Source organism: Nothobranchius furzeri, chromosome 14, assembly GCF_043380555.1.
Source record: "Nothobranchius furzeri strain GRZ-AD chromosome 14, NfurGRZ-RIMD1, whole genome shotgun sequence".
NCBI classification, from domain to species: Eukaryota; Metazoa; Chordata; class Actinopteri; order Cyprinodontiformes; family Nothobranchiidae; genus Nothobranchius; species Nothobranchius furzeri.
This window is the reverse complement of record NC_091754.1, coordinates 62,536,018-62,563,724: the sequence shown is the minus strand read 5'-3', so window position 1 is coordinate 62,563,724 and position 27,707 is coordinate 62,536,018. Positions and strand designations below refer to the sequence as shown.

The window sequence follows — 27,707 nt, the reverse complement described above, 5'->3', positions numbered from 1 at the left end:
AGGTTGTTGCCATGTTTCGTTCAGACAAAGAAAGTCTAGCTTATGGTCACTGATGGTATCTTGGAGGAGATGTCCTTTACCAGAGAGGGAGCGAATGTTGAGAAGACCAAAATTAGCAGTGCGGAAGTCCCTGGCGACAGGAGCATTAGCCCGACTAGCCAGCCGGGCTAACACGCTGGAGTCGGCAGCTCGGCAGGTATTCCTGGGTAGCCGCTGGCTAGTCGTGGACCAGAAGGAGGGTATTCCTTTGGAGCCGTCGAGATGGAGGTTCCGCCGGGACCCCCGATGGATATACCGACGGCGAGGCTAGAAGGTGATGTCGGGGAAGAGGCACAGAGCTGGTGGTGGAGATCCGGAGTAGTGAAAGCGGAGGTTGAAGAGCTCCGCCGCCGAGTACTGGAGAAGGCCATCCAGGACAGAACAACGAGCGACAAGATGATCCAGGCCAGTGAGAGGCACAGAGAAATCCTGCTGGACCACATTATGGAGTGGAGCAGGGAGGTGGTGATGTGCAACCAGAACGCAAGCTGAGCAGGTAGGTGAAAATGAGTTTTCACCGACACAGGGATGTGACTAGGGTGAAAAAGAAGAAAAAAAAAATACAAAAAGTTTGTTTGCCAGCGAGCAGCAGCAGCGAGACGCGCCAGCGTTCACTCAACCGGAAGCATCACAGCTCTGACTGGGAGAATACCGTGTGCCGTCAACCATGATGTGTCGGCATTCCGTCTTTATCACCAGAGCCTTTCCTTCTATGGTCAACCCTCTCGGTTGCCATAGTCCTACTTTTTGTCTTACCTTTTTTAAAACAGCGTTCCATGTCTCTGTCCCTTTTCCTTCTTCATCAAACCTTACCCCTAATGTCTCTTGTCCCCCTTCCTTTACCTCTGTATCTGTTTTATACTTAGAACTTCCTTCTTCTGGAGTTTCACCATACCATCTCACCCGTGTTTTCTTCTTGTTTAGCTTTGCACCTGATGCCCTTCCGTATTTCTCTGTAACCATAAACATTTTTTCCAAAGACCTTTCGTTCATACACACCACATTTACATCGTCCATATACAGTACACATTTCAGTTGTTGTCCTTTACTCCCTGGTATGTCTTGTCCTACAATATCTTTGTTTTCTCTGATCATTTGTGCCAGGGGTTCTATACAGATCACATATAGGATTGCTGATAGAGGACACCCTTGCCTCACCCCTGACCTTATCTTTATTTCTTTTGTCAGGTCCCCATTTATGATACACTTACTTTTTATACTTTGGTACAATACTTTTATCCACTCTATACATCTTTCCGGGCAGCCTACTTTTTTTTAACATTTTAAACATAAAAGTATGTGATATCCTATCAAAGGTTCAAAATCTAAATTTACCAACATCATGCGCGTCTTTCTTTCCCTTGCTAACTCTATATTATCTCTTATCATTATTAGTCCATCTGTAAGTCTTCGACCTTCTACTGCACATAGCTGGTCGGAGTGTATTATCTGGTCCAAGCCCATCTTCAGTCTTGTTGCTATACATCTGCTGAATAATTTCACGTCTGTATTCAGCAGTGTAATGGGCCTCCAATTCTTTAAATCTGTTTTGCCATTTCCCTTATAAATCAATGTTATTAGCCCACATTTAAAACTCTCAGGTAGCTCTTTTCTGTATTCAATATCCTGTATAATTTCTACCAAATCTGGTCCTATCATTTTCCAAAAAGTTCTATAAAATTCCACCGGTAGACCATCCTCTCCGGGGGATTTTCCGCTTCGACATGCTCACAGGCTCTTAGTCAAATCGTCCAAGGTAATGTCTTTGCTCATCTCTTCTTGACCCCATTTTATGTTCTTTGCGTAATTTAGTATGTCCTCCATTTCAGTTTCATTTACTTCTTTGTCATTAAAAAGTTCTTCATAATATTCATGGACTATATCTTTTATCTTCCACGCGTCCTCCTCTTCTTTACCCTTTGAGTCTTTCAGTTTACTTATTACATCAGTTTTGCTCATTATTTTATTAAAGAAGTATTTTGTACACTTTTCCCTTGCTCCTGCTCTTGTAATGTGTTGGTTTCTTCAGAATTATCTTTTGGACTTGACTGACAGAATAACAGAAGAAAAGATGTTTCGTTGGGAGAGTCTGATGGAAAGATTCTAGTTTCCTGCAATGATTCATCCGATGACACACCATCCCTTCCTCTTTTTCATCTGGAATGGGACTTTGAGGTAAAGAGTCCTCAGCTGGTCTTTTAGCAGTTTGTATTACTGGTCTCTGTTCTTCTGTTTCCTTCTCCGTAATTTGCAACACCTGTCCCTGATGTTCTCCCTGTTCTTCCAACACATTCTCACACCCTAAGCGTCGGAAACAAACGCTTGGTCAGCCACCCTCCACGTCAGACCCCAGACGCCAAAAGTGGCCTTTTTCGTTACTTATGTGCGAAAAGGGTTTTTCCCTTTTGTAGCTGCAGATCCCAATGCAGCGTAAAACTGACGTGATGAGATATCCGCTGATGCGGCACAGAACCAGCTCGTTTAACCGATGCGGCACCGAACCACCTCATTTAACCGCACCTAAACCTTAACGTTTCGCTATTTATAACCTTCCCCTCACCCTCATCCTAACCTTAACCCTCTTGCTACCTAAAACGTTACTCTCACTGCGATCAAGCGTTTGTTTCCCGTGCATTCTGACTCTGACAGTCAGAGTCTGACTGTGAATTTTCGTATTTGCCGCCCAAGGGGAACGTTAGAACATACCATCTGGCGAGGGGGAGGTTACACATACCCTCTACTTTTAACCTCCACCGTGGTAGTTGAAACCTCCCCCTCGCGTTGGCTCGGTCCAAACTCGACCAATCACGATTCGGCTCCCGCCGTTCACTTCATAGAGCGGCTTTTAGAGCGATCAACACATCACTAACGTGTTCGCTGGCAAGATGGCTAAGGTTAGGATAGGGGTGAGGGGAAGGTTAAATAAGAGGATAAGGTTAAGGTGAGGTACAGTGAGCTTGTTTGGTGCCCTGGCTGCGGACATCCCATCACGTTAGTTTTATGCTGCATTGGGATCTGCAGTCAAATAAGGGAAAAACCTCTTTTCGCACATAAGTAACAAAAAAGGGCACTTTTGGCGTCAGGGGTCTGACGTGGAGGGTGGCTGACCAAGCGTTTGTTTTTGACGCGCTGGGAGTGAGAACGTGTTGGTTCTTCAGTTAATTGTTTTTCAAGCTCCGCCCCCTTTTCCTCCTCTGTCATTGGTTCCTCTAGTAACTCACCAAGCTCTTCTGCAGGTGCCTCCACTTCCCTCCTAATTAAGTCATCTTGTTTTCCTTTGCCCGCCTTAACTTTGTTTGCAAATGACTTTGGACAGTCTTTAAACAAATGGTTTTCCATTCCACACAAGTTACATTTCCTTCCTTTATCACACTCTTCAACAGTGTGTCCTATTTCTCTGCATTTCCTGCAGAATGCTTTCTCACATGCTTCCACCAAATGTCCATGCTCCCCACATTGTCTGCATAATTTTGGTTGACCTTGGTAATGAATATAGCCTCTGTTTTCCCCCAACACGATTACCTGCGGCAGGTGTTTTAATCCCTGAAAGCCCTCTGGGTCCTCAAACTGTTGGATTGGTATCCTCCATGCACAGTTCCAAATGCCGTCAATGTCCCTAACTTTCACTGCTTGCCCTCTTACATTACAAAATCTACTCAACCAAAGGCAAATGTCTTCACCACTTACCATCTCATTAAACATTCTTACAATCACTGTTTTTCTGGTATTGTCAGTCAGTTTCACAATTTCGAACATGTCGAACTCCATTTTTACCTTTTCCAGTCTTGTCCAGAAGTCTTTCCATAGTATCTCAGTCTGAAAACTTACATCGAATCCTTTGTTGAAAGGCAAGGTCAGGATGCAATTTAGATCGTCTGGCTTAAATCCCAGAAGCTGTTGGATCATCTTCCGCGAGAAATCCAGACGTGACATCTTCTCCACCGTCGACCTGAAGAGAAATCGCACACTGTGGTGCCTCCTCGCATCAGCGCGAAGCGCCGACATCACGGAGGCACCACAGAATCAGAATACACACAAAAGTTTACAAAATTCAAACCACTTCAAATTTTAAGTTTTCTCCTCTATTTGTGTGAAAAGGTCTTGCTACAGATCCAGCAATAACCTTCTCCAACCCAAGGAGCGGATCGCAGCTCGTAAGAACCAGATGCAGCGTCTGATGATAAGAACAGATACTACACTTGATCTTAGCCAAAAGGCCGAGAAGCGATAACAGTGACTCCTAGCTGGATCGTGGGCCTCGCTGACCACAGATCACAGTGTAGTGGTGACTTGGAGCAGACATCGGCCACTTTGCACCTCCGCCCACACAAAGGTTAGGGTAAGCAGCCCTGAATAGTTTACTGCTGTCTAAATAGTGATGCAGTCAGAAGCAGATATGAGAGGGATTCAAAGAACAATTTCGACCCTTCCACTTGCAATTTGAAAGGCCACACAAGAGCTTTTATTACATTGCACAACCAAACAGAGGCATAGCCAAGAGGCAGAGCCTGGCAAAAATTGCTTATGCTCATTAATGTCACTCTCCACAGTAGTCTTTAGTAAAAGACGAAAGACTTATGCGGACTGAAGAGAAACCAGAGTACATGTTGCTTTATTGTCCTCATAATCCAGACAGCAAGCGGGCCTAGCTGTTTTTGTTACGGTGAACCTTCCTGGAACAAAATCAGGAGCCCGGCCCAGTCTAATTTATTTCCATGCCTTATCTAGTTTCGGTTTTAAAGAAAGTTCTTAGCCATACTTATCCCTTGTTTTTCCACGAGGACAAGAAGTGTGAGCCCTGACCCGTTGTCTACTTGGATGACCGGTTTATGCATTGTTCGGACTTTGGCAAGTAAAGGCCGATTTGTTGTAAAACTTTCAAAGAAATACTTCCCAAACAACTGTGTCCAGTGCTCGTTGCAGACATGTTTAATTGTGCCAGAATGCTCTTTTTCACCTCCGTGGCTGGGCATTGAAATTTTATACAGGCTCTTAGAAACCTTGTGCCTTGTATAATTTGTGAGATTGCTTTTCCACAACATCAGAGAGTGCACCACTCCCAGCTGCACTGCAGCGCTAGGTCGATGCTTGGGGTGAAGAGAGCAAGCTCCTCTTTCAACCCCTTAATACAAAAATTCTGTTTAATATGTCGTCCTCATATAGAGGACATATCAGATATTAAACTGATAAGAACAGATACTACACTTGATCTTAGCCAAAAGGCCGAGAAGCGATAACAGTGACTCCTAGCTGGATCGTGGGCCTCGCTGACCACAGATCACAGTGTAGTGGTGACTTGGAGCAGACATCAGCCACTTTGCACCTCCGCCCACGCAAAGGTTAGGGTAAGCAGCCCTAAATAGTTTACTGCTGTCTAAATAGTGATGCAGTCAGAAGCAGATATGAGAGGGATTCAAAGAACAATTTTGACCCATCCACTTGCAATTTGAAAGGCCACACAAGAGCTTTTATTACATTGCACAACCAAACAAAGGCATAGTCAAGAGGCAGAGCCTGGCAAAAATTGCTTATGCTCATTAATGTCACTCTCCACGGAAGTCTTTAGTAAAAGGCGAAAGACTAATGCGGACTGAAGAGAAACCAGAGTAAATGTTGCTTTATTGTCCTCATAATCCAGACAGCAAGCGAGCCTAGCTGTTTTTGTTACGGTGAACCTTCCTGGAACAAAATCAGGAGCCCGGCCCAGTCTAATTTATTTCCATGCCTTATCTAGTTTCGGTTTTAAAGAAAGTTCTTAGCCATACTTATCCCTTGTTTTTCCACGAGGACAAGAAGTGTGAGCCCTGACCCGTTGTCTACTTGGATGACCGGTTTATGCATTGTTCGGACTTTGGCAAGTAAAGGCCGATTTGTTGTAAAACTTTCAAAGAAATACTTCCCACACAACTGTGCCCAGTGCTCGTTGCAGACATGTTTAATTGTGCCAGAATGCTCTTTTTCACCTCCGTGGCAGGGCATTGAAATTTTATACAGGCTCTTAGAAACCTTGTGCCTTGTATAATTTGTGGGATTGCTTTTCCACAACATCAGAGAGTGCACCACTCCCAGCTGCACTGCAGCGCTGGGTCGAGGCGTGGGGTGAAGAGAGCAAGCTCCTCTTTCAACCCCTTAATACAAAAAATATGTTTAATATGTTATCCTCATATAGAGGACATATCAGATATTAAACTGATAAGAACAGATACTACACTTGATCTTAGCCAAAAGGCCGAGAAGCGATAACAGTGACTCCTAGCTGGATCGTGGGCCTCGCTGACCACAGATCACAGTGTAGTGGTGACTTGGAGCAGACATCGGCCACTTTGCACCTCCGCCCACGCAAAGTTTAGGGTAAGCAGCCCTAAATAGTTTACTGCTGTCTAAATAGTGATGCAGTCAGAAGCAGATATGAGAGGGATTCAAAGAACAATTTCGACCCATCCACTTGCAATTTGAAAGGCCACACAAGAGCTTTTAATACATTGCACAACCAAACAGATGCATAGCCAAGAGGCAGAGCCTGGCTAAATTTGCTTATGCTCATTAATGTCACTCTCCACGGAAGTCTTTAGTAAAAGGCGAAAGACTTATGCAGACTGAAAAGAAACCAGAGTACATGTTGCTTTACTGTCCTCATAATCCAGACAGCAAGCGGGCCTAGCTGTTTTTGTTACGGTGAACCTTCCTGGAACAAAATCAGGAGCCCGGCCCAGTCTAATTTATTTCCATGCCTTATCTAGTTTCGGTTTTAAAGAAAGTTCTTAGCCATAATTATCCCTTGTTTTTCCACGAAGACAAGAAGTGTGAGCCCTGACCCGTTGTCTACTTGGATGACCGGTTTATGCATTGTTCGGACTTTGGCAAGTAAAGGCCGATTTGTTGTAAAACTTTCAAAGAAATACTTCCCACACAACTGTGCCCAGTGCTTCTTGCAGACATGTTAAATTGTGCCAGAATGCTCTTTTTCACCTCCGTGGCTGGGCATTGAAATTTTATACAGGCTCTTAGAAACCTTGTGCCTTGTATAATTTGTGAGAATGCTTTTCCACATCAGAGAGTGCACCACTCCCAGCTGCACTGCAGCGCTAGGTCGATGCATGGGGTGAAGAGAGCAAGCTCCTCTTTCAACCCCTTAATACAAAAAACCTGTTTAATATGTCGTCCTCATATAGAGGACCAGTGTTGGGAGTAACGCCGTTTAAGTATAACAGCATTTCTAACGGCGTTCTTTTATAGGTAACGGAATAATCTAATTAATTACTTTTCCCGCCGTTGCAACGTCGTTACCGTTACTGGGGACGGAACGCTGTGCGTTACAATGTGCTTGTCGAACGTTGAGCGACAGTGTGAGGCTTTCCGACCGCCATACTTCAGCTGCAGCCAGGGAGAGAGAGGTGTCGGTAACGCACTTACAAACACGATGATGATTGGCCGGGTGGGCGGAGACCCTCACTGTCTCAGTCACTGCATTCTGTAGACACAACGGGAATAACTCCGTTTAAAATAACCGCGTTAATAAAAAATATGTCTTTCTGTAACAAGCAAACTAATTAATTACGTCTTCTTTTATCAAAACGTTGTTCCTGTTACTGGTAAGGAAATGCGTGCGTTAAGCAGTGCGGTGTGTTGAAGCTGTCGTCAGCTGATCAGGAGCTAAAGAGGCAGATGTTTAAGAGCATCACGGCCCGTGAAGAACGAGGAAGACGTGATGAATAGTCTACGGCTGCAGACCCGCAGATTTGTTGCTGCAGCAGCGAATATGCGGGTCTGCAGCCGTGCCCTTAGCGTGACAGCGTGACGTCCTGAAGGTCCGCTCACCTGTTCACCGCTCAGACGTCCTGATCTTCTGCCTTCCTAGATGATCCAGCTGTAACCTGTTTCTGATCATGTCTTTAGTCCCGCTGTAACACTGATGCATCAGTCTCAGACGTCATGGAGCTCAGGTGTTATTAGAACTACCTGTGTGTGTTCACCACCCAGCTTCAGCTCTTCTGTGTTTGGGTCTGACCCATGTAAGTACATTTAAGTCCTCCATCAGGGTTGTGCCTCTTCTAGTGTCATTTTAAAGGATATTTATTTATTTATTTAACCGTTAATAGATTAGCAGCAACAGAAATGCTACTAAAAAGACACAATTATGTGAAGCAGTAAAAATTAGAATGCTGTGCAAAATTACATTTATTTCTGTAATTTAACTAGACTGAGAGACCATTTAAAGGCTCGGGAACCTTTACACGTGTTTCTATTTGCAATTTTAAATTTTAGCTGATTGGGTTTTTGTTAAATATCACACAGTGACCTTTTAATAGATTAGTGTAATGTTCCTATTAGTAGTTCCTCCTGTTAAGTGCTTATTTGTTTAAATTATTCAGGTTTATATAAAACATTTGGACATACATTTTATTATGTTCAGTCATTAGTCATTTCTATTTTACTATTGTAGTAATTCTTGCATGCTTTAATGAAAAAAGTAACTAAGTAGTTACTTTTGTTGGTAATTAGTTACTTTTATGATCTTGTAACTCAGTTAGTAACTGAGTTGCTTTTTTGACAAAGTAATCAGTAACTATAACTAATTACTTTTTTAAAGTAACATTACCAACACTGTAGAGGACATATCAGATATTAAACTGATGAGAACAGATACTACACTTGATCTTAGCCAAAAGGCCGAGACGCGATAACAGTGACTCCTAGCTGGATCGTGGGCCTCGCTGACCACAGATCACAGTGTAGTGGTGACTTGGAGCAGACATCGGCCACTTTGCACCTCCGCCCACGCAAAGGTTAGGGTAAGCAGCCCTAAATAGTTTACTCCTGTCTAAATAGGGATGCAGTCAGAAGCGGATATGAGAGGGATTCAAAGAACAATTTCGACCCTTCCAATTGCAATTTGAAAGGCCACACAAGAGCTTTTATTACATTGCACAACCAAACAGAGGCATAGCCAAGAGGCAGAGCCTGGCAAAAATTGCTCATGCTCATTAAAGTTACTCTCCACGGAAGTCTTTAGTAAAAGGCGAAAGACTTATGCAGACTGAAGAGAAACCAGAGTAAATGTTGCTTTATTGTCCTCATAATCCAGACAGCAAGCGGGCCTAGCTGTTTTTGTTACGGTGAACCTTCCTGGAACAAAATCAGGAGCCCGGCCCAGTCTAATTTATTTCCATGCCTTATCTAGTTTCGGTTTTAAAGAAAGTTCTTAGCCATACTTATCCCTTGTTTTTCCACGAGGACAAGAAGTGTGAGCCCTGACCCGTTGTCTACTTGGATGACCGGTTTATGCATTGTTCGGACTTTGGCAAGTAAAGGAAGATTTGTTGTAAAACTTTCAAAGAAATACTTCCCACACAACTGTGCCCAGTGCTCGTTGCAGACATGTTTAATTGTGCCAGAATGCTGTTTTTCACCTCCGTGGCTGGTCATTGAAATTTTATACAGGCTCTTAGAAACCTTGGGGCTTGTATAATTTGTGGGATTGCTTTTCCACAACATCAGAGAGTGCACCACTCCCAGCTGCACTGCAGTGCTAGGTCGATGCATGGGGTGAAGAGAGCAAGCTCCTCTTTCAACCCCTTAATACAAAAAATATGTTTAATATGTTATCCTCATATAGAGGACATATCAGATATTAAACTGATAAGAACAGATACTACACTTGATCTTAGCCAAAAGGCCGAGAAGCGATAACAGTGACTCCTAGCTGGATCGTGGGCCTCGCTGACCACAGATCACAGTGTAGTGGTGACTTGGAGCAGACATCGGCCACTTTGCACCTCCGCCCACGCAAAGTTTAGGGTAAGCAGCCCTAAATAGTTTACTGCTGTCTAAATAGTGATGCAGTCAGAAGCAGATATGAGAGGGATTCAAAGAACAATTTCGACCCATCCACTTGCAATTTGAAAGGGCACACAAGAGCTTTTATTATATTGCACAACCAAACAGATGCATAGCCAAGAGGCAGAGCCTGGCAAAAATTGCTTATGCTCATTAATGTCACTCTCCACGGAAGTCTTTAGTAAAAGGCGAAAGACTTATGCAGACTGAAAAGAAACCAGAGTACATGTTGCTTTATTGTCCTCATAATCCAGACAGCAAGCGGGCCTAGCTGTTTTTGTTACGGTGAACCTTCCTGGAACAAAATCAGGAGCCCGGCCCAGTCTAATTTATTTCCATGCCTTATCTAGTTTCGGTTTTAAAGAAAGTTCTTAGCCATAATTATCCCTTGTTTTTCCACGAGGACAAGAAGTGTGAGCCCTGACCCGTTGTCTACTTGGATGACCGGTTTATGCATTGTTCGGACTTTGGCAAGTAAAGGCCGATTTGTTGTAAAACTTTCAAATAAATACTTCCCACACAACTGTGCCCAGTGCTTCTTGCAGACATGTTTAATTGTGCCAGAATGCTCTTTTTCACCTCCGTGGCTGGGCATTGAAATTTTATACAGGCTCTTAGAAACCTTGTGCCTTGTAAAATTTGTGGGATTGCTTTTCCACAACATCAGAGAGTGCACCACTCCCAGCTGCACTGCAGCGCTAGGTCGATGCGTGGGGTGAAGAGAGCAAGCTCCTCTTTCAACCCCTTAATACAAAAAATCTGTTTAATATGTCGTCCTCATATAGAGGACATATCAGATATTAAACTGATGAGAACAGATACTACACTTGATCTTAGCCAAAAGGCCGAGAAGCGATAACAGTGACTCCTAGCTGGATCGTGGGCCTCGCTGACCACAGATCACAGTGTAGTTGTTATGGCTCCAATTTAGGATCCGGGCACAGGTAATTAACTGAAGGTAAAAGGAGTGGGAGGAGTCGTAGGGCTGTTAAATAACAATATCTTTTAATAACATAAAAGGAGGGACTATAACCGCCTCACAGGATAATACCAGTTACACAAAGGGAAAAAGGGCTGGGGAACCAGCCCCAGGAATAAAATACAACAAAATATACCAAGCTTTCTGGTTTAGCTGGAACCTCTAAAACTTTACAAATTAAAGGCTGGTGTTCTACACCTCTGGATCAAGATAAACAAATCAAATAAACGAAACTATAACCATCGTCTGTCTAGCGTAGGACCTCTATAACACGCACACTATTCGATTACAATCGGACACGGAACTCAACGGGAGTGAGGAGCAGGGAGACAACCCATGGGTAAGAGTTGCTCCCCGAACAGCTGATCCCACGTCATCTTTATCCTCTCCGGCACAGCTGACATAATCAGTCCTCATCTCATGCAGCTGGACTCTCCGCGCTTCGACCAGGGTTCCTGGATGACGACACTGCCACAAGTTCATTTTGAGGGAATCCCCGACGTCGCCATGGAGACGAGACGCTCTTCCTGGTTCTCACGCGCTGACAGGTTTCTTCCGCTATGCCGCTCCACAAGGAGTATGCCATAAAAAAAAAGAAATACAATAATAACCACAAGCACTTACAGGCCCCACTGAATAGGGGACGTAACACTTCCCCCTGTCAAACAAAGTTGTTCCTAGAACAACTTACTCACACCATCCACACTTATCTGTTGAACGTTCAACTCCTAGATAAGCAGTCAGCAATAACGTTCTCAGCGCCCACCTTATGGTTGATTTCTAGGTTAAACTCCTGCAACAACAAAGCCCATCTCATCAGCCTGTGATTTTGGTTAAACATGCGATCTAAAAACGTCAAGGGGTTATGATCAGTATAAACTCTTAACAGTTTTGCACTGGAACCAACATAGACATGAAAATGACGCAATGCCATGATCAAAGCAAGGGTTTCTTTTTCAATGGTGGAATAACGGCTTTGGCATGAACTGAACTTCTCTGAGAAATAGGCGACTGGATGATCTATCAAGTCATCATCAGCCTGGAGAAGAACAGCTCCGGCTCCAACCTGGCTGGCATCAACTTCTAGAGAGAAAGGTTTAGACAAGTTGGGAGCTTTTAGAATGGGTGCACTGGTTAATAATGACTTACAGGACGTGAATGCATGCTGGGCCTCTTTGCTCCACATAAAAGGGACCTTGGTACTCAATAGATCTGTCAACGGGGCTACCACAGATGCAAAGTTCTGACAAAAACAGCGGTAATAACCAACCATTCCTAAAAAACGTCTCAACTCTCTTCTGTTTCTAGGGTCAGGGAAATCCATGATAGCCTGGGTTTTGTCCTTCAGCATACAAACCCTGCCGTGCCCGACTTCTTTACCTAAATATGAGATTGTCGCCTTTACAAACTCACATTTAGAAAGGTTAATGGTTAAACGTGCAGCTTTCAAGCGGTTGAACAACTCTGTAAGGGTTGTGACATGTTCAGTCCATGATGCCGCATGGACAACAATGTCATCCAAATAAGCACTACAGTTCACAAGGTTTAAGTTATCATGTTAATTAACCTTTGGCAGGTCGCAGGCGCATTCTTCATCCCAAATGGCATGACATTGTATTGGAGGAACTCATCAGGGGTAACAAACGCAGAGACATCCGAAGCCCTTTTACTTAACAGGACTTGCCAGTAGCCTTTTAACAGGTCAATCTTGGTCACAAAACTAGACATACCCACTCTGTCGATACAGTCATCAATACGCGGGAGCGGGTAAGAATCAGCAACTGTTACAGCATTTATTTTCCTGTAATCTGTAATAAGTCTAGGTGAGCCGTCAGGTTTTTTCTCAATCAAACAAGGCGAACTCCATGGACTATAACTGGGGACAGCTAATTCATTTTGCAACAGGTAATCAGTTTCTTGTTTCATTAAGGCACGTTTCTCAGGACTGGCCCTGTACGGATGCTGTTTAATAGGGGTGTCCGTTAATAGTGTAATTTCGTGTTGGCATACATTAGTTACTGTTGGAGTGTCCGAAAATAAATCCAAATTAGCATTTATTAACGCTAGTATATCACCCCGCTGTTCCGGTGGTAAATGCGATAACTTATCATCTAGAGCAAGCAACGCCTGTGAGTTTTTCAATCGGGGACTCACGACCCCAATGGAACTTTGTCTTAACTCTTCCTGAGGTTCGATGGCCGGGGGGGGAAACAGCTGCGCACACTGGTAACTCTCCGGACACCTCCTGAGTTGGAGAAAGATAAGGTTTCAAGAGGTTGCCATGATGAACCCTAACAGAGTGCTTTCTACCAGGAGTATTTATCTTGTAAGTGTTCTCGCTTACTTTACCACTAACCACAAATGGACCGTCAAAACGTACCGACAATGAGTCTCCAGTGACAGGCTTTAACATTAATACCTGTTCACCTGGTTGAAACTCCCGCAAACTTGCCTTTTTATCAAAGTGAGCTTTCATGTTTACCTGTGCCTCCTGCAAGTGTTTACGAGCCACTTCATTGGCCAAATGCAGTCGTGATCTGAAGGACTTAACATATTTGTTGACATTCACCTTCTTTGCACTCTCGGTTTGCAAGAAATTTTCCTTCAACGCTTGCAACGGACCTCTAGGAGAGTGACCAAAAACCAGCTGAGACGGACTGAATCCCAATGATTCTTGTGAGGCTTCTCTTGACGCAAACAGTAGGAAAGGTAAACCTTCATCCCACTGTTCTTTTGAACTGTAACAGTACTTTCGCAACATGCTCTTTAAGGTTTGGTGCCACCTTTCTAACGCTCCCTGCGACTCTGGATGGTAGGCTGAAGACATTACATGCTGGATCCCTAATGTTTGGGTCACCTTTTTAAATAGCTCAGATTTAAAGTTAGAGCCTTGGTCTGTTTGTAACACTCTCGGAAGGCCAAAGAGTGAAATGAAATTAGTTAGAGCTCTGATAACTGATTTAGTTTTAATGGAGGCCAGCGGTATTGCTTCAGGGAATCGGGTAGCGGTACACATTATAGTTAACAAGTACTTTTTTCCAGACTTGGTACGAGGCAACGGACCAACACAGTCAACTATTATGTGGTCAAACGGGTTCCCTATTACGGGAATTGGAGTTAAAGGGATTGGCTTTAAAGGTTGGTTTGGCTTTCCCACCATTTGACATGTATGACATGTCATACAAAATCGAGCAACATCCTTCTTCATACCAGGCCAAAAGAAGTGATCAAGGAGAGCCTGATAAGTTTTACGTATCCCCAAATGACCCGACCAACGGCTTTCATGCGCTAGAGCAAGAACTTGATGTCTGTAACATTCCGGAATTACAATCTGGTTAACACTAACACTTGGGGAAGTTAACTGTTTTGGATTTACCCACCGTCTCATTAAGAGATCGTTCTCCACATAGTAACCAGAGGACGTGTCATCTGTTGTAGCCACAGCCTCAAAACATTTGCTTAGTGTTTTGTCATTTTTCTGCTCCAATCTCAAGGTCGAGCGAGAAACTACACGTTTGGTTGGACTATCTTTAATGTCTTGTACTTCGGTTTCTACTGAACTGCTTTCTTCAGACAGTTCATGTAGGGGAGAACTGAAGTCTGCTTCTTCAAACAAAGAGGATACATTCATGAGATCATCACCGCTTTTAACTGCCCCTGCTCTTGTGACAACACATGAGGGGGAGATACCGGGGGGTGGATTTACACAAGTTAAGGTCTGAGGTTGGGTTATGACTTGTGGGACAGGAATTACAGCGCCCCCTGCAATGTCATTTCCTAGCAACATGTGGACCCCGGCCACAGGCAACGTCTTGCATACAGCCACTTTAAACTTTCCTGTGACCAGTTCACTCTTCAAATTTACCTCATGCACAGGACACGAAATAACATCAGAGGACAAACCTCTCAAAAGTACTGAAACATTAATACAACTGGAAACATTAAAAGGAAGCACAGACTCTAAAATCAGTGTCTGCGAGGCTCCTGTGTCCCTCAGTATTTCAATTTGCACTGAGTCTAAGTCATTCTCACCCACATGGACTGTGCCTTTGAACACAAACGGATCAAATCCCCTATCTCTGCTTTGCACATGCCCCTTGAATGAAGTTTCTGCAATAAAACCAACTTCTCTCTGGGATACATCTTTCTTACTCTTTAAGATTAGACAGTTCTTCACAATGTGACCCAACTTATGACAATAGAAACATCGTGGCTGTGAATTTCCACTGCTCACTCCGGGCGTCCTCTGTCTGACGTCCTGGGGTTTTACATTGGTAGGCCTGTTCTCAATCTTTATACGATGAGTCAGCATAAACTCATCTGCCAAAACTGCAGCAGCAGATAAGGTATGTACCTTTTGTTCGTTTAAATACAGAACAATCTTCTCTGGAAGACACCTTTTGAACTCTTTCAGTAAAACAAGCTCTCGTAACTCAGTCAGACTAATCACTTTTGACGCCATAACCCATTTATCAAACAAAATGCTTTTCTCTCTGGAAAATTCTACATATGTCTGCTCCTCGTCCCGTTTCCTAAGAGATCTGAACTTTTGCCGATAGGCTTCAGGAACCAGCTCATATGCCTGCAAAACTGCTTCTTTTACACGGTCATAGTCAGAAAAATCATGCACAGACAAAGCTGACATTACCTCTTGAGCCTTGCCTGTCAGTTTGCATTGTAACAGCAGAGTCCACACTTCCTGCGGCCAACTGAGTGAAGTAGCAATGCGCTCAAATGCGGCGAAGTAGCTGTCCACTTCGGCCTCACGGAAAGGTGGCATCAGCATCATGCACTTCCCGACGTCAATCTGGTCTGCAGCAGTCGTCAGCCCTTTAGTCGTCTGATCAGCTCTTCTGCTCGACAGCTGCGCCTGAACCTCCAGCTCCAGTCGTTTCAGCTTTATTCTGGTGTCTGCCTCAAGTTCCAATTTCCTCATTTCGAAGTCTCTTTCACGTTGTTTATTCTCTGCCTCCTGCTTCAGGCGAGCCAAACGATATTGAAAGCGGGCGTGGTCAAGAGAATCGCTCCTCGAACCTGGAGAATCCGGGTCAAATCGTGGGAGAGTTGGTGGAGGAGAGTGACGGTCCTCACCCCTTTCAGGGGCCCTCATCCCGTCGGCCGCATCCTCTGTCGCACCACACGCCTCAGCAATGTCCTCCTCTTTACCTTCAACATAGTCCTCACTCTGAAAAGGCAAGACAGCAAGATCACTCAGGGGTGACAGCAGCTTCCTGCGCTCCATCACAGACAGAATCTCCTCCTTCAGGGCGTTCTTCAGCATGTGCTGAACCCCAGTGAGACCCAAGTAAGCAGCTACTTCTAATAAATCTTGCTTACGACACTCTTCCAGTTGTCCACGTGAAGGCGCCCTCATGAAGGTTTCCAAGTCGAAGCTAGACATGATCACAGAAAAGAAATTATTACAAACAACCCCACAACGAAACCCCACTTTGTTACTGAGGGTAACTGTTATATGTAACCGACAGATCCCGGACGAGCCCCCACTTTGTTACGGCTCCAATTTAGGATCCGGGCACAGGTAATTAACTGAAGGTAAAAGGAGTGGGAGGAGTCGTAGGGCTGTTAAATAACAATATCTTTTAATAACATAAAAGGAGGGACTATAACCGCCTCACAGGATAATACCAGTTACACAAAGGGAAAAAGGGCTGGGGAACCAGCCCCAGGAATAAAATACAACAAAATATACCAAGCTTTCTGGTTTAGCTGGAACCTCTAAAACTTTACAAATTAAAGGCTGGTGTTCTACACCTCTGGATCAAGATAAACAAATCAAACAAACGAAACTATAACCACCGTCTGTCTAGCGTAGGACCTCTAAAACACGCACACTATTCGATTACAATCGGACACAGAACTCAACGGGAGTGAGGAGCAGGGAGACAACCCATGGGTAAGAGTTGCTCCCCGAACAGCTGATCCCACGTCATCTTTATCCTCTCCGGTAGAGCTGACATAATCAGTCCTCATCTCATGCAGCTGGACTCTCCGCGCTTCGACCAGGGTTCCTGGATGACGACACTGCCACAAGTTCATTTTGAGGGAATCCCCGACGTCGCCATGGAGACGAGACGCTCTTCCTGGTTCTCACGCGCTGACAGGTTTCTTCCGCTATGCCGCTCCACAAGGAGTATGCCATAAAAAACAGAAATACAATAATAGCCACAAGCACTTACAGGCCCCACTGAATAGGGGACGTAACAGTAGTGGTGACTTGGAGCAGACATCGGCCACTTTGCACCTCCGCCCACGCAAAGGTTAGGGTAAGCAGCCCTAAATAGTTTACTGCTGTCTAAATAGTGATGCAGTCAGAAGCAGATATGAGAGGGATTCAAAGAACAATTTCGACCCATCCACTTGCAATTTGAAAGGCCACACAAGAGCTTTTATTACATTGCACAACCAAACAGAGGCATAGCCAAGAGGCAGAGCCTGGCAAAAATTGCTTATGCTCATTAATGTCACTCTCCACGGAAGTCTTTAGTAAAAGGCGAAAGACTTACGCGGGCTGAAGAGAAACCAGAGTACATGTTGCTTTATTGTCCTCAAAATCCAGACAGCAAGTGGGCCTAGCTGTTTTTGTTACGGTGAACCTTCCTGGAACAAAATCAGGAGCCCGGCCCAGTCTAATTTATTTCCATGCCTTATCTAGTTTCGGTTTTAAAGAAAGTTCTTAGCCATAATTATCCCTTGTTTTTCCACAAGGACAAGAAGTGTGAGCCCTGACCCGTTGTCTACTTGGATGACCGGTTTATGCATTGTTCGGACTTTGGCAAGTAAAGGCCGATTTGTTGTAAAACTTTCAAAGAAATACTTCCCACACAACTGTGCCCAGTGCTTCTTGCAGACATGTTTAATTGTGCCAGAATGCTCTTTTTCACCTCTGTGGCTGGGCATTGAAATTTTATACAGGCTCTTAGAAACCTTGTGCCTTGAATAGTTTGTGGGATTGCTTTTCCACAACATCAGAGAGTGCACTACTCCCAGCTGCACTGCAGCGCAAGGTCGATGCGTGGGGTGAAGAGAGCAAGCTCCTCTTTCAACTCCTTAATACAAAAAATCTGTTTAATATATCGTCCTCATATAGAGGACTTATCAGATATTACACTTGATCTTAGCCAAAAGCCGAGAAGCGATAACAGTGACTCCTAGCTGGATCGTGGGCCTCGCTGACCACAGATCACAGTGTAGTGGTGAATTGGAGCAGACATCGGCCACTTTGCACCTCCACCCACGCAAAAGTTAGGGTAAGCAGCCCTAAATAGTTTACAGCTGTCTAAATAGTGATGCAGTCAGAAGCAGATATGAGAAGGATACAAAGAGCAATTTCGACCCATCCACTTGCAATTTGAAAGGTGACACAAGAGCTTTTATTACATTGCACAACCAAACAGAGGCATAGCCAAGAGGCAGAGCCTGGCAAAACTTGCTTATGGTCATTAATGTCATTCTCCACAGAAGTGTTTAGTAAAAGGCGAAAGACTTATGCAGACTGAACAGAAACCAGAGTACATGTTGCTTTATTGTCCTCATAATCCAGACAGCAAGCGGGCCTAGCTGTTTTTGTTACGGTGAACCTTCCTGGAACAAAATCAGGAGCCCGGCCCAGTCTAATTTATTTCCATGCCTTATCTAGTTTCGGTTTTAAAGAAAGTTCTTAGCCATACTTATCCCTTGTTTTTCCACAAGGACAAGAAGTGTGAGCCAGACCCGTTGTCTACTTGGATGACCGGTTTATGCATTGTTCGGACTTTGGCAAGTAAAGGCCGATTTGTTGTAAAACTTTCAAAGAAATACTTCCCACACAACTGTGCCCAGTGCTTCTTGCAGACATGTTTAATTGTGCCAGAATGCTCTTTTTCACCTCCGTGGCTGGGCATTGAAATTTTATACAGGCTCTTAGAAACCTTGTGCCTTGTAAAATTTGTGGGATTGCTTTTCCACAACATCAGAGAGTGCACCACTCCCAGCTGCACTGCAGCGCTAGGTCGATGCGTGGGGTGAAGAGAGCAAGCTCCTCTTTCAACCCCTTAAAATAAAAATTCTGTTTAACATGTCGTCCTCATATGGAGGACATATCAGATATTAAACTGACAAGAACAGATACTACACTTGATCTTAGCCAAAAGGCCGAGAAGCGATAACAGTGACTCCTAGCTGGATCGTGGGCCTCGCTGACCACAGATCACAGTGTAGTGGTGACTTGGAGCAGACATCGGCCACTTTGCACCTCCGCCCACGCAAAGGTTAGGGTAAGCAGCCCTAAATAGTTTACTGCTGTCTAAATAGTGATGCAGTCAAAAGCAGATATGAGAGGCATTCAAAGAACAATTTCGACCCATCCACTTGCAATTTGAAAGGCCACACAAGAGCTTTTATTACATTGCACAACCAAACAGAGGCATAGCCAAGAGGCAGAGCCTAGCAAAAATTGCTTATGCTCATTAATGTCACTCTCCACGGAAGGCTTCAGTAAAAGGCGAAAGGCTTATGCGGACTGAAGAGAAACCAGAGTACATGTTGCTTTATTGTCCTCATAATCCAGACAGCAAGCGGGCCTAGCTGTTTTTTTTACGGTGAATCTTCCTGGAACAAAATCAGGAGCCCGGCCCAGTCTAATTTATTTCCATGCCTTATCTAGTTTCGGTTTTAAAGAAAGTTCTTAGCCATACTTATCCCTTGTTTTTCCACGAGGACAAGAAGTGTGAGGCCTGACCCGTTGTCTACTTGGATGACCGGTTTATGCATTGTTCGGACTTTGGCAAGTAAAGGCCGATTTGTTGTAAAACTTTCAAAGAAATACTTCCCACACAACTGTGTCCAGTGCTCATTGCAGACATGTTTAATTGTGCCAGAATGCTCTTTTTCACCTCCGTGGCAGGGCATTGAAATTTTATACAGGCTCTTAGAAACCTTGTGCCTTGTATAATTTGTGGGATTGCTTTACCACAACATCAGAGAGTGCACCACTCCCAGCTGCACTGCAGCGCTAGGTCGATGCGTGGGGTGAAGAGAGCAAGCTCCTCTTTCAACCCCTTAATACAAAAATTCTGTTTAATATGTCATCCTCATATAGAGGACATATCAGATATTAAACTGACAAGAACAGATACTACACTTGATCTTAGCCAAAAGGCCGAGAAGCGATAACAGTGACTCCTAGCTGGATCGTGGGCCTCGCTGACCACAGGTCACAGTGTAGTGGTGACTTGGAGCAGACATCGGCCACTTTGCACCTCCGCCCACGCAAAGGTTAGGGTAAGCAGCCCTAAATAGTTTACTGCTGTCTAAATAGTGATGCAGTCAGAAGCAGATATGAGAGGGATTCAAGGAACAATTTCGACCCTTCCACTTGCAATTTGAAAGGCCACACAAGAGCTTTTATTAAGTTGCACAACCAAACAGAGGCATAGCCAAGAGGCAGAGCCTGGCAAAAATTGCTTATGCTCATTAATGTCACTCTCCACGGAAGGCTTCAGTAAAAGGCGAAAGGCTTATGCGGACTGAAGAGAAACCAGAGTACATGTTGCTTTATTGTCCTCATAATCCAGACAGCAAGCGGGCCTAGCTGTTTTTTTTACGGTGAATCTTCCTGGAACAAAATCAGGAGCCCGGCCCAGTCTAATTTATTTCCATGCCTTATCTAGTTTCGGTTTTAAAGAAAGTTATTAGCCATACTTATCCCTTGTTTTTCCACGAGGACAAGAAGTGTGAGCCCTGACCCGTTGTCTACTTGGATGACCGGTTTATGCATTGTTCGGACTTTGGCAAGTAAAGGCCGATTTGTTGTAAAACTTTCAAAGAAATACTTCCCACACAACTGTGCCCAGTGCTTCTTGCAGACATGTTTAATTGTGCCAGAATGCTCTTTTTCACCTTCGTGGCTGGGCATTGAAATTTTACACAGGCTCTTAGAAACCTTGTGCCTTGTAAAATTTGTGGGATTGCTTTTCCACAACATCAGAGAGTGCACCAATCCCAGCTGCACTGCAGCGCTAGGTCGATGCGTGGGGTGAAGAGAGCAAGCTCCTCTTTCAACCCCTTGATACAAAAAAATCTGTTTAATATGTCGTCCTCATATAGAGGACATATCAGATATTAAACTGATAAGAACAGATACTACACTTGATCTTAGCCAAAAGGCCGAAAAGAGATAACAGTGACTCCTAGCTGGATCGTGGGCCTCGCTGACCACAGATCACAGTGTAGTGGTGACTTGGAGAAGACATCGGCCACTTTGCACCTCCGCCCACGCAAAGGATAGGGTAAGCAGCCCTAAATAGTTTACTGCTGTCTAAATAGTGATGCAGTCAGAATCAGATATGAGAGGGATTCAAAGAACAATTTCGACCCATCCGCTTGCAATTTGAAAGGCCACACAAGAGCTTTTATTACATTGCACAACCAAACAGAGGCATAGCCAAGAGGCAGAGCCTGGCAAAAATTGCTTATGCTCATTAATGTCACTCTCCACGGAAGTCTTTAGTAAAAGGCGAAAGACTTACGCGGGCTGAAGAGAAACCAGAGTACATGTTGCTTTATTGTCCTCATAATCCAGACAGCAAGCGGGCCTAGCTGTTTTTGTTACGGTGAACCTTCCTGGAACAAAATCAGGAGCCCGGCCCAGTCTAATTTATTTCCATGCCTTATCTAGTTTCGGTTTTAAAGAAAGTTCTTAGCCATACTTATCCCTTGTTTTTCCACAAGGACAAGAAGTGTGAGCCCTGACCCGTTGTCTACTTGGATGACCGGTTTATGCATTGTTCGGACTTTGGCAAGTAAAGGCCGATTTGTTGTAAAACTTTCAAAGAAATACTTCCCACACAACTGTGCCCAGTGCTTCTTGCAGACATTAATTGTGCCAGAATGCTCTTTTTGACCTCCGTGGCTGGGCATTGAAATTTTATACAGGCTCTTAGAAACCTTGTGCCTTGTATAATTTGTGGGATTGCTTTTCCACAACATCAGAGAGTGCACCACTCCCAGCTGCACTGCAGCGCTAGGTCGATGCGTGGGGTGAAGAGAGCAAGCTCCTCTTTCAACCCCTTGATACAAAAAATCTGTTTAATATGTCGTCCACATATAGAGGACATATCAGATATTAACCTGATAAGAACAGATACTACACTTGATCTTAGCCAAAAGGGCGAAAAGCGATAACAGTGACTCCTAGCTGGATCGTGGGCCTCGCTGACCACAGATCACAGTGTAGTGGTGACTTGGAGCAGACATCGGCCACTTTGCACCTCCGCCCACGCAAAGGTTAGGGTAAGCAGCCCTAAATAGTTTACTACTGTCTAAATAGTGATGCAGTCAGAAGCAGATATGAGAGGGATTCAAAGAACAATTTTGACCCATCCACTTGCAATTTGAAAGGCCACACAAGAGCTTTTATTACATAGCGCATCCAAACAGAGGCATAGCCAAGAGGCAGAGCCTAGCAGAAATTGCATATGCTCATTAATGTCACTCTCCATGGTAGTCTTTAGTAAAAGGCGAAAGACTTATGCAGACTGAAGAGAAACCACAGTACAAGTTGCTTTACTGTCCTCATAATCCAGACAGCAAGCGGGCCTAGCTGTTTTTGTTACGGTGAACCTTCCTGGAACAAAATCAGGAGCCCGGCCCAGTCTAATTTATTTCCATGCCTTATCTAGTTTCGGTTTTAAAGAAAGTTCTTAGCCATACTTATCCCTTGTTTTTCCACGAGGACAAGAAGTGTGAGCCCTGACCCGTTGTCTACTTGGATGACCGGTTTATGCATTGTTCGGACTTTGGCAAGTAAAGGCCGATTTGTTGTAAAACTTTCAAAGAAATACTTCCTACACAACTGTGCCCAGTGCTCATTCCAGACATGTTTAATTGTGCCAGAATTCTCTTTTTCACCTCTGTGGCTGGGCATTGAAATTTTATACAGGCTCTTAGAAACCTTGTGCCTTGTATAATTTGTGAGATTGCTTTTCCACATCAGAGAGTGCACCAATCCCAGCTACACTGCAGCGCTAGGTCGATGCGTGGGGAGAAGAGAGCAAGCTCCTCTTTCAACCCCTTAATACAAAAATTCTGTTTAATATGTCGTCCTCATATAGAGGACATATCAGATATTAAACTGATAAGAACAGATACTACACTTGATCTTAGCCAAAAGGCCGAGAAGCGATAACAGTGACTCCTAGCTGGATCGTGGACCTCGCTGACCACAGATCACAGTGTAGTGGTGACTTGGAGCAGACATCAGCCACTTTGCACCTCCGCCCACGCAAAGGTTAGGGTAAGCAGCCCTAAATAGTTTACTGCTGTCTAAATAGTGATGCAGTCAGAAGCAGATATGAGTGGGATTCAAAGAACAATTTCGACCCATCCACTTGCAATTTGAAAGGCCACACAAGAGCTTTTATCACATTGCACAACCAAATAGAGGCATAGCCAAGAGGCAAAGCCTGGCAAAAATTGCTTATGCTCATTAATGTCACTCTCCACGGAAGTCTTTAGTAAAAGCGAAAGACTTATGCGGACTGAAGAGGAATCAGAGTACATGTTGCCTTATTGTCCTCATAATCCAGACAGCAAGCGGGCCTAGCTGTTTTTGTTACGGTGAACCTTCCTGGAACAAAATCAGGAGCCCGGCCCAGTCTAATTTATTTCCATGCCTTATCTAGTTTCAGTTTTAAAGAAAGTTCTTAGCCATACTTATCCCTTGTTTTTCCACAAGGACAAGAAGTGTGAGCCCTGACCCGTTGTCTACTTGGATGACCGGTTTATGCATTGTTCGGACTTTGGCAAGTAAAGGCCGATTTCTTGTAAAACTTTCAAAGAAATACTTCCCACAAAACTGTGCCCAGTGTTCATTGCAGACATGTTTAATAGTGCGAGAATGCTCTTTTTCACCTCCGTGGCTTTGCATTGAAATTTTATACAGGCTCTTAGAAACCTTGTGCCTTGTATAAATTGTGGGATTGATTTTCCACAACATCAGAGAGTGCACCAATCCCAGCTGCACTGCAGTGCTAGGTCGATGCTTGGGGTGAAGAGAGCAAGTTCTTCGTTCAACATCTTAATACAAAAAATCTGTTTAATATGTCGTCCTCATATAGAGAAAATATCAGATATTAAACTGATAAGAACAGATAGTACACTTGATCTTAGCCAAAAGGCCGAGAAGCGATAACAGTGACTCCTAGCTGGATCGTGGGCCTCGCTGACCACAGATCACAGTGTAGTGGTGACTTGGAGCAGACATCGGCCACTTTGCACCTCCGCCCACGCAAAGGTTAGGGTAAGCAGCCCTAAATAGTTTACTGCTGTCTAAATAGTGATGCAGTCAGAAGCAGATATGAGAGGGATTCAAAGAACAATTTCGACCCATCCACTTGCAATTTGAAAGGCCACACAAGAGCTTTTATTACATAGCACAACCAAACAGAGGCATAGCCAAGAGGAAGAGCCTGGCAAAAATTTCTTATGCTCATTAATGTCACTCTCCATGGTAGTCTTTAGTAAAAGGCGAAAGACTTATGCAGACTGAAGAGAAACCACAGTACAAGTTGCTTTATTGTCCTCATAATCCAGACAGCAAGCGGGCCTAGCTGTTTTTGTTACGGTGAACCTTCCTGGAACAAAATCAGGAGCCCGGCCCAGTCTAATTTATTTCCATGCCTTATCTAGTTTCGGTTTTAAAGAAAGTTCTTAGCCATACTTATCCCTTGTTTTTCCACGAGGACAAGAAGTGTGAGCCCTGACCCGTTGTCTACTTGGATGACCGGTTTATGCATTGTTCGGACTTTGGCAAGTAAAGGCCGATTTGTTGTAAAACTTTCAAAGAAATACTTCCTACGCAATTGTGCCCAGTGCTCATTCCAGACATGTTTAATTGTGCCAGAATTCTCTTTTTCACCTCTGTGGCTGGGCATTGAAATTTTATACAGGCTCTTAGAAACCTTGTGCCTTGTATAATTTGTGAGATTGCTTTTCCACATCAGAGAGTGCACCACTCCCAGCTGCACTGCAGCGCTAGGTCGATGCGTGGGGTGAAGAGAGCAAGCTCCTCTTTCAACCCCTTAATACAAAAATTCTGTTTAATATGTCGTCCTCATATAGAGGACATATCAGATATTAAACTGATAAGAACAGATACTACACTTGATCTTAGCCAAAAGGCCGAGAAGCGATAACAGTGACTCCTAGCTGGATCGTGGGCCTCGCTGACCACAGATCACAGTGTAGTGGTGACTTGGAGCAGACATCGGCCACTTTGCACCTCCGCCCACGCAAAGGTTAGGGTAAGCAGCCCTAAATAGTTTACTGCTGTCTAAATAGTGATGCAGTCAGAAGCAGATATGAGAGGGATTCAAAGAACAATTTCGACCCATCCACTTGCAATTTGAAAGGCCACACAAGAGCTTTTATTACATTGCACAACCAAACAGAGGCATAGCCAAGAGGCAAAGCCTGGCAAAAATTGCTTATGCTCATTAATGTCACTCTCCACGGAAGTCTTTAGTAAAAGGCGAAAGACTTATGCGGACTGAAGAGGAACCAGAGTACATGTTGCTTTACTGTCCTCATAATCCAGACAGCAAGCGGGCCTAGCTGTTTTTGTTACGGTGAACCTTCCTGGAACAAAATCAGGAGCCCGGCCCAGTCTAATTTATTTCCATGCCTTATCTAGTTTCGGTTTTAAAGAAAGTTCTTAGCCATACTTATCCCTTGTTTTTCCACAAGGACAAGAAGTGTGAGCCCTGACCCGTTGTCCACTTGGATGACCGGTTTATGCATTGTTCGGACTTTGGCAAGTAAAGGCCGATTTGTTGTAAAACTTTCAAAGAAATACTTCCCACACAACTGTGCCCAGTGTTCATTGCAGACATGTTTAATAGTGCCAGAATGCTCTTTTTCACCTCCGTGGCTGGGCATTGAAATTTTATACAGGCTCTTAGAAACCTTGTGCCTTGTATAATTTGTGGGATTGATTTTCCACAACATCAGAGAGTGCACCACTCCCAGCTGCACTGCAGTGCTAGGTCGATGCTTGGGGTGAAGAGAGCAAGCTCCTCATTCAACCCCTTAATACAAAAATTCTGTTTAATATGTCGTCCTCATATAGAGGACATATCAGATATTAAACTGATAAGAACAGATACTACACTTGATCTTAGCCAAAAGGCCGAGAAGCGATAACAGTGACTCCTAGCTGGATCGTGGGCCTCGCTGACCACAGATCACAGTGTAGTGGTGATTTCGAGCAGACATCGGCCACTTTGCACCTCCGCCCACGCAAAGGTTAGGGGAGGCAGCACTAAATAGTTTACTGCTGTCTAAATAGTGATGCAGTCAGAAGCAGATAAGAGAGGGATTCAAAGAACAATTTCGACCCATCCACTTGCAATTTGAAAGGCCACACAAGAGCTTTTATTACATTGCACAACCAAACAGAGGCATAGCCAAGAGGCAGAGCCTGGCAAAAATTGCTTATGCTCATTAATGTCACTCTCCACGGAAGGCTTCAGTAAAAGGCGAAAGGCTTATGCGGACTGAAGAGAAACCAGAGTACATGTTGCTTTATTGTCCTCATAATCCAGACAGCAAGCGGGCCTATTTGTTTTTGTTACGGTGAACCTTCCTGGAACAAAATCAGGAGCCCGGCCCAGTCTAATTTATTTCCATGCCTTATCTAGTTTCGGTTTTAAAGAAAGTTCTTAGCCATACTTATCCCTTGTTTTTCCACAAGGACAAGAAATGTGAGCCCTGACCCGTTGTCTACTTGGATGACCGGTTTATGCATTGTTCGGACTTTGGCAAGTAAAGGCCGATTTGTTGTAAAACTTTCAAAGAAATACTTCCCACACAACTGTGCCCAGTGTTCATTGCAGACATGTTTAATAGTGCCAGAATGCTCTTTTTCACCTCCGTGGCTGGGCATTGAAATTTTATACAGGCTCTTAGAAACCTTGTGCCTTGTATAATTTGTGGGATTGATTCTCCACAACATCAGAGAGTGCACCACTCCCAGCTGCACTGCAGTGCTAGGTCGATGCGTGGGGTGAAGAGAGCAAGCTCCTCATTCAACCCCTTAATACAAAAAATCTGATTAATATGTCGTCCTCATATAGAGGACATATCAGATATTAAACTGATAAGAACAGATACTACACTTGATCTTAGCCAAAAGGCCGAGAAGCGATAACAGTGACTCCTAGCTGGATCGTGGGCCTCGCTGACCACAGATCACAGTGTAGTGGTGACTTGGAGCAGACATCGGCCACTTTGCACCTCCGCCCACGCAAAGGTTAGGGTAAGCAGCCCTTAATAGTTTACTGCTGTCTAAATAGTGATGCAGTCAGAAGCAGATATGAGAGGGATTCAAAGAACAATTTCGACCCATCCACTTGCAATTTGAAAGGCCACACAAGAGCTTTTATTACATTGCACAACCATACAGAGGCATAGCCAAGATGCAGAGCCTGGCAAAAATTGCTTATGGTCATTAATGTCACTCTCCACGGTAGTCTTTAGTAAAAGGCGAAAGACTTATGCAGACTGAAGAGAAACCACAGTACAAGTTGCTTTATTGTCCTCATAATCCAGACAGCAAGCGGGCCTAGCTGTTTTTGTTACGGTGAACCTTCCTGGAACAAAATCAGGAGCCCGGCCCAGTCTAATTTATTTCCATGCCTTATCTAGTTTCGGTTTTAAAGAAAGTTCTTAGCCATACTTATCCCTTGTTTTTCCACGAGGACAAGAAGTGTGAGCCCTGACCCGTTGTCTACTTGGATGACCGGTTTATGCATTGTTCGGACTTTGGCAAGTAAAGGCCGATTTGTTGTAAAACTTT

At 44.2% G+C, this 27,707-nt stretch overlaps 30 non-coding genes and 3 pseudogenes across 30 annotated transcripts; all 33 read right to left on the bottom strand.

Annotated features, from left to right (window-relative positions):
- Positions 1-4,132: 4,132 nt before the first annotated feature.
- On the bottom strand, positions 4,133-4,268 carry LOC139062946 (U2 spliceosomal RNA; annotated as a pseudogene).
- Positions 4,269-4,528: 260 nt separating this feature from the next.
- Positions 4,529-4,643, bottom strand: LOC129165568 (U5 spliceosomal RNA). Its single transcript, XR_008564849.2, has one exon. It is a non-coding gene; the product is annotated as a U5 spliceosomal RNA (small nuclear RNA).
- Positions 4,644-5,082: 439 nt separating this feature from the next.
- On the bottom strand, positions 5,083-5,274 carry LOC129166191 (U2 spliceosomal RNA). The gene has a single exon (XR_008565454.2). It is a non-coding gene; the product is annotated as a U2 spliceosomal RNA (small nuclear RNA).
- Positions 5,275-5,536: 262 nt separating this feature from the next.
- On the bottom strand, positions 5,537-5,649 carry LOC129165636 (U5 spliceosomal RNA). The gene has a single exon (XR_008564916.2). It is a non-coding gene; the product is annotated as a U5 spliceosomal RNA (small nuclear RNA).
- Positions 5,650-6,088: 439 nt separating this feature from the next.
- On the bottom strand, positions 6,089-6,280 carry LOC129166113 (U2 spliceosomal RNA). Its single transcript, XR_008565376.2, has one exon. It is a non-coding gene; the product is annotated as a U2 spliceosomal RNA (small nuclear RNA).
- Positions 6,281-6,543: 263 nt separating this feature from the next.
- On the bottom strand, positions 6,544-6,655 carry LOC129165650 (U5 spliceosomal RNA). Its single transcript, XR_008564929.2, has one exon. It is a non-coding gene; the product is annotated as a U5 spliceosomal RNA (small nuclear RNA).
- Positions 6,656-7,091: 436 nt separating this feature from the next.
- LOC129166134 (U2 spliceosomal RNA) lies at positions 7,092-7,223 on the bottom strand (annotated as a pseudogene).
- Positions 7,224-8,532: 1,309 nt separating this feature from the next.
- LOC139062944 (U2 spliceosomal RNA) lies at positions 8,533-8,721 on the bottom strand. Its single transcript, XR_011516486.1, has one exon. It is a non-coding gene; the product is annotated as a U2 spliceosomal RNA (small nuclear RNA).
- Positions 8,722-8,981: 260 nt separating this feature from the next.
- LOC139062971 (U5 spliceosomal RNA) lies at positions 8,982-9,096 on the bottom strand. Its single transcript, XR_011516511.1, has one exon. It is a non-coding gene; the product is annotated as a U5 spliceosomal RNA (small nuclear RNA).
- A 439-nt stretch (positions 9,097-9,535) lies between these two features.
- LOC129166198 (U2 spliceosomal RNA) lies at positions 9,536-9,727 on the bottom strand. Its single transcript, XR_008565457.2, has one exon. It is a non-coding gene; the product is annotated as a U2 spliceosomal RNA (small nuclear RNA).
- A 260-nt stretch (positions 9,728-9,987) lies between these two features.
- Positions 9,988-10,102, bottom strand: LOC129165618 (U5 spliceosomal RNA). Its single transcript, XR_008564898.2, has one exon. It is a non-coding gene; the product is annotated as a U5 spliceosomal RNA (small nuclear RNA).
- A 439-nt stretch (positions 10,103-10,541) lies between these two features.
- LOC129166000 (U2 spliceosomal RNA) lies at positions 10,542-10,733 on the bottom strand. Its single transcript, XR_008565263.2, has one exon. It is a non-coding gene; the product is annotated as a U2 spliceosomal RNA (small nuclear RNA).
- A 6,556-nt stretch (positions 10,734-17,289) lies between these two features.
- On the bottom strand, positions 17,290-17,404 carry LOC129165571 (U5 spliceosomal RNA). Its single transcript, XR_008564852.1, has one exon. It is a non-coding gene; the product is annotated as a U5 spliceosomal RNA (small nuclear RNA).
- Positions 17,405-17,843: 439 nt separating this feature from the next.
- On the bottom strand, positions 17,844-18,013 carry LOC129166196 (U2 spliceosomal RNA; annotated as a pseudogene).
- Positions 18,014-18,273: 260 nt separating this feature from the next.
- On the bottom strand, positions 18,274-18,386 carry LOC129166235 (U5 spliceosomal RNA). Its single transcript, XR_008565488.2, has one exon. It is a non-coding gene; the product is annotated as a U5 spliceosomal RNA (small nuclear RNA).
- A 440-nt stretch (positions 18,387-18,826) lies between these two features.
- LOC129166144 (U2 spliceosomal RNA) lies at positions 18,827-19,018 on the bottom strand. The gene has a single exon (XR_008565407.2). It is a non-coding gene; the product is annotated as a U2 spliceosomal RNA (small nuclear RNA).
- Positions 19,019-19,280: 262 nt separating this feature from the next.
- On the bottom strand, positions 19,281-19,393 carry LOC129165628 (U5 spliceosomal RNA). Its single transcript, XR_008564908.2, has one exon. It is a non-coding gene; the product is annotated as a U5 spliceosomal RNA (small nuclear RNA).
- Positions 19,394-19,832: 439 nt separating this feature from the next.
- Positions 19,833-20,024, bottom strand: LOC129166177 (U2 spliceosomal RNA). The gene has a single exon (XR_008565440.2). It is a non-coding gene; the product is annotated as a U2 spliceosomal RNA (small nuclear RNA).
- A 260-nt stretch (positions 20,025-20,284) lies between these two features.
- On the bottom strand, positions 20,285-20,399 carry LOC129165577 (U5 spliceosomal RNA). The gene has a single exon (XR_008564858.2). It is a non-coding gene; the product is annotated as a U5 spliceosomal RNA (small nuclear RNA).
- A 439-nt stretch (positions 20,400-20,838) lies between these two features.
- LOC129166060 (U2 spliceosomal RNA) lies at positions 20,839-21,031 on the bottom strand. The gene has a single exon (XR_008565323.2). It is a non-coding gene; the product is annotated as a U2 spliceosomal RNA (small nuclear RNA).
- A 260-nt stretch (positions 21,032-21,291) lies between these two features.
- Positions 21,292-21,406, bottom strand: LOC129165576 (U5 spliceosomal RNA). Its single transcript, XR_008564857.2, has one exon. It is a non-coding gene; the product is annotated as a U5 spliceosomal RNA (small nuclear RNA).
- Positions 21,407-21,842: 436 nt separating this feature from the next.
- Positions 21,843-22,034, bottom strand: LOC129166150 (U2 spliceosomal RNA). The gene has a single exon (XR_008565413.2). It is a non-coding gene; the product is annotated as a U2 spliceosomal RNA (small nuclear RNA).
- Positions 22,035-22,296: 262 nt separating this feature from the next.
- On the bottom strand, positions 22,297-22,409 carry LOC129165691 (U5 spliceosomal RNA). Its single transcript, XR_008564968.2, has one exon. It is a non-coding gene; the product is annotated as a U5 spliceosomal RNA (small nuclear RNA).
- A 436-nt stretch (positions 22,410-22,845) lies between these two features.
- LOC129166200 (U2 spliceosomal RNA) lies at positions 22,846-23,037 on the bottom strand. Its single transcript, XR_008565459.2, has one exon. It is a non-coding gene; the product is annotated as a U2 spliceosomal RNA (small nuclear RNA).
- Positions 23,038-23,297: 260 nt separating this feature from the next.
- Positions 23,298-23,411, bottom strand: LOC129165713 (U5 spliceosomal RNA). The gene has a single exon (XR_008564989.2). It is a non-coding gene; the product is annotated as a U5 spliceosomal RNA (small nuclear RNA).
- A 439-nt stretch (positions 23,412-23,850) lies between these two features.
- LOC129166105 (U2 spliceosomal RNA) lies at positions 23,851-24,042 on the bottom strand. The gene has a single exon (XR_008565368.2). It is a non-coding gene; the product is annotated as a U2 spliceosomal RNA (small nuclear RNA).
- A 260-nt stretch (positions 24,043-24,302) lies between these two features.
- Positions 24,303-24,417, bottom strand: LOC129165731 (U5 spliceosomal RNA). The gene has a single exon (XR_008565006.2). It is a non-coding gene; the product is annotated as a U5 spliceosomal RNA (small nuclear RNA).
- A 436-nt stretch (positions 24,418-24,853) lies between these two features.
- On the bottom strand, positions 24,854-25,045 carry LOC129166053 (U2 spliceosomal RNA). The gene has a single exon (XR_008565316.2). It is a non-coding gene; the product is annotated as a U2 spliceosomal RNA (small nuclear RNA).
- A 260-nt stretch (positions 25,046-25,305) lies between these two features.
- Positions 25,306-25,420, bottom strand: LOC129165565 (U5 spliceosomal RNA). Its single transcript, XR_008564846.2, has one exon. It is a non-coding gene; the product is annotated as a U5 spliceosomal RNA (small nuclear RNA).
- A 439-nt stretch (positions 25,421-25,859) lies between these two features.
- On the bottom strand, positions 25,860-26,051 carry LOC129166022 (U2 spliceosomal RNA). Its single transcript, XR_008565285.2, has one exon. It is a non-coding gene; the product is annotated as a U2 spliceosomal RNA (small nuclear RNA).
- Positions 26,052-26,311: 260 nt separating this feature from the next.
- Positions 26,312-26,426, bottom strand: LOC129165564 (U5 spliceosomal RNA). Its single transcript, XR_008564845.2, has one exon. It is a non-coding gene; the product is annotated as a U5 spliceosomal RNA (small nuclear RNA).
- A 439-nt stretch (positions 26,427-26,865) lies between these two features.
- On the bottom strand, positions 26,866-27,057 carry LOC139062843 (U2 spliceosomal RNA). The gene has a single exon (XR_011516384.1). It is a non-coding gene; the product is annotated as a U2 spliceosomal RNA (small nuclear RNA).
- Positions 27,058-27,317: 260 nt separating this feature from the next.
- LOC139063044 (U5 spliceosomal RNA) lies at positions 27,318-27,432 on the bottom strand. Its single transcript, XR_011516589.1, has one exon. It is a non-coding gene; the product is annotated as a U5 spliceosomal RNA (small nuclear RNA).
- Positions 27,433-27,707: the final 275 nt, after the last annotated feature.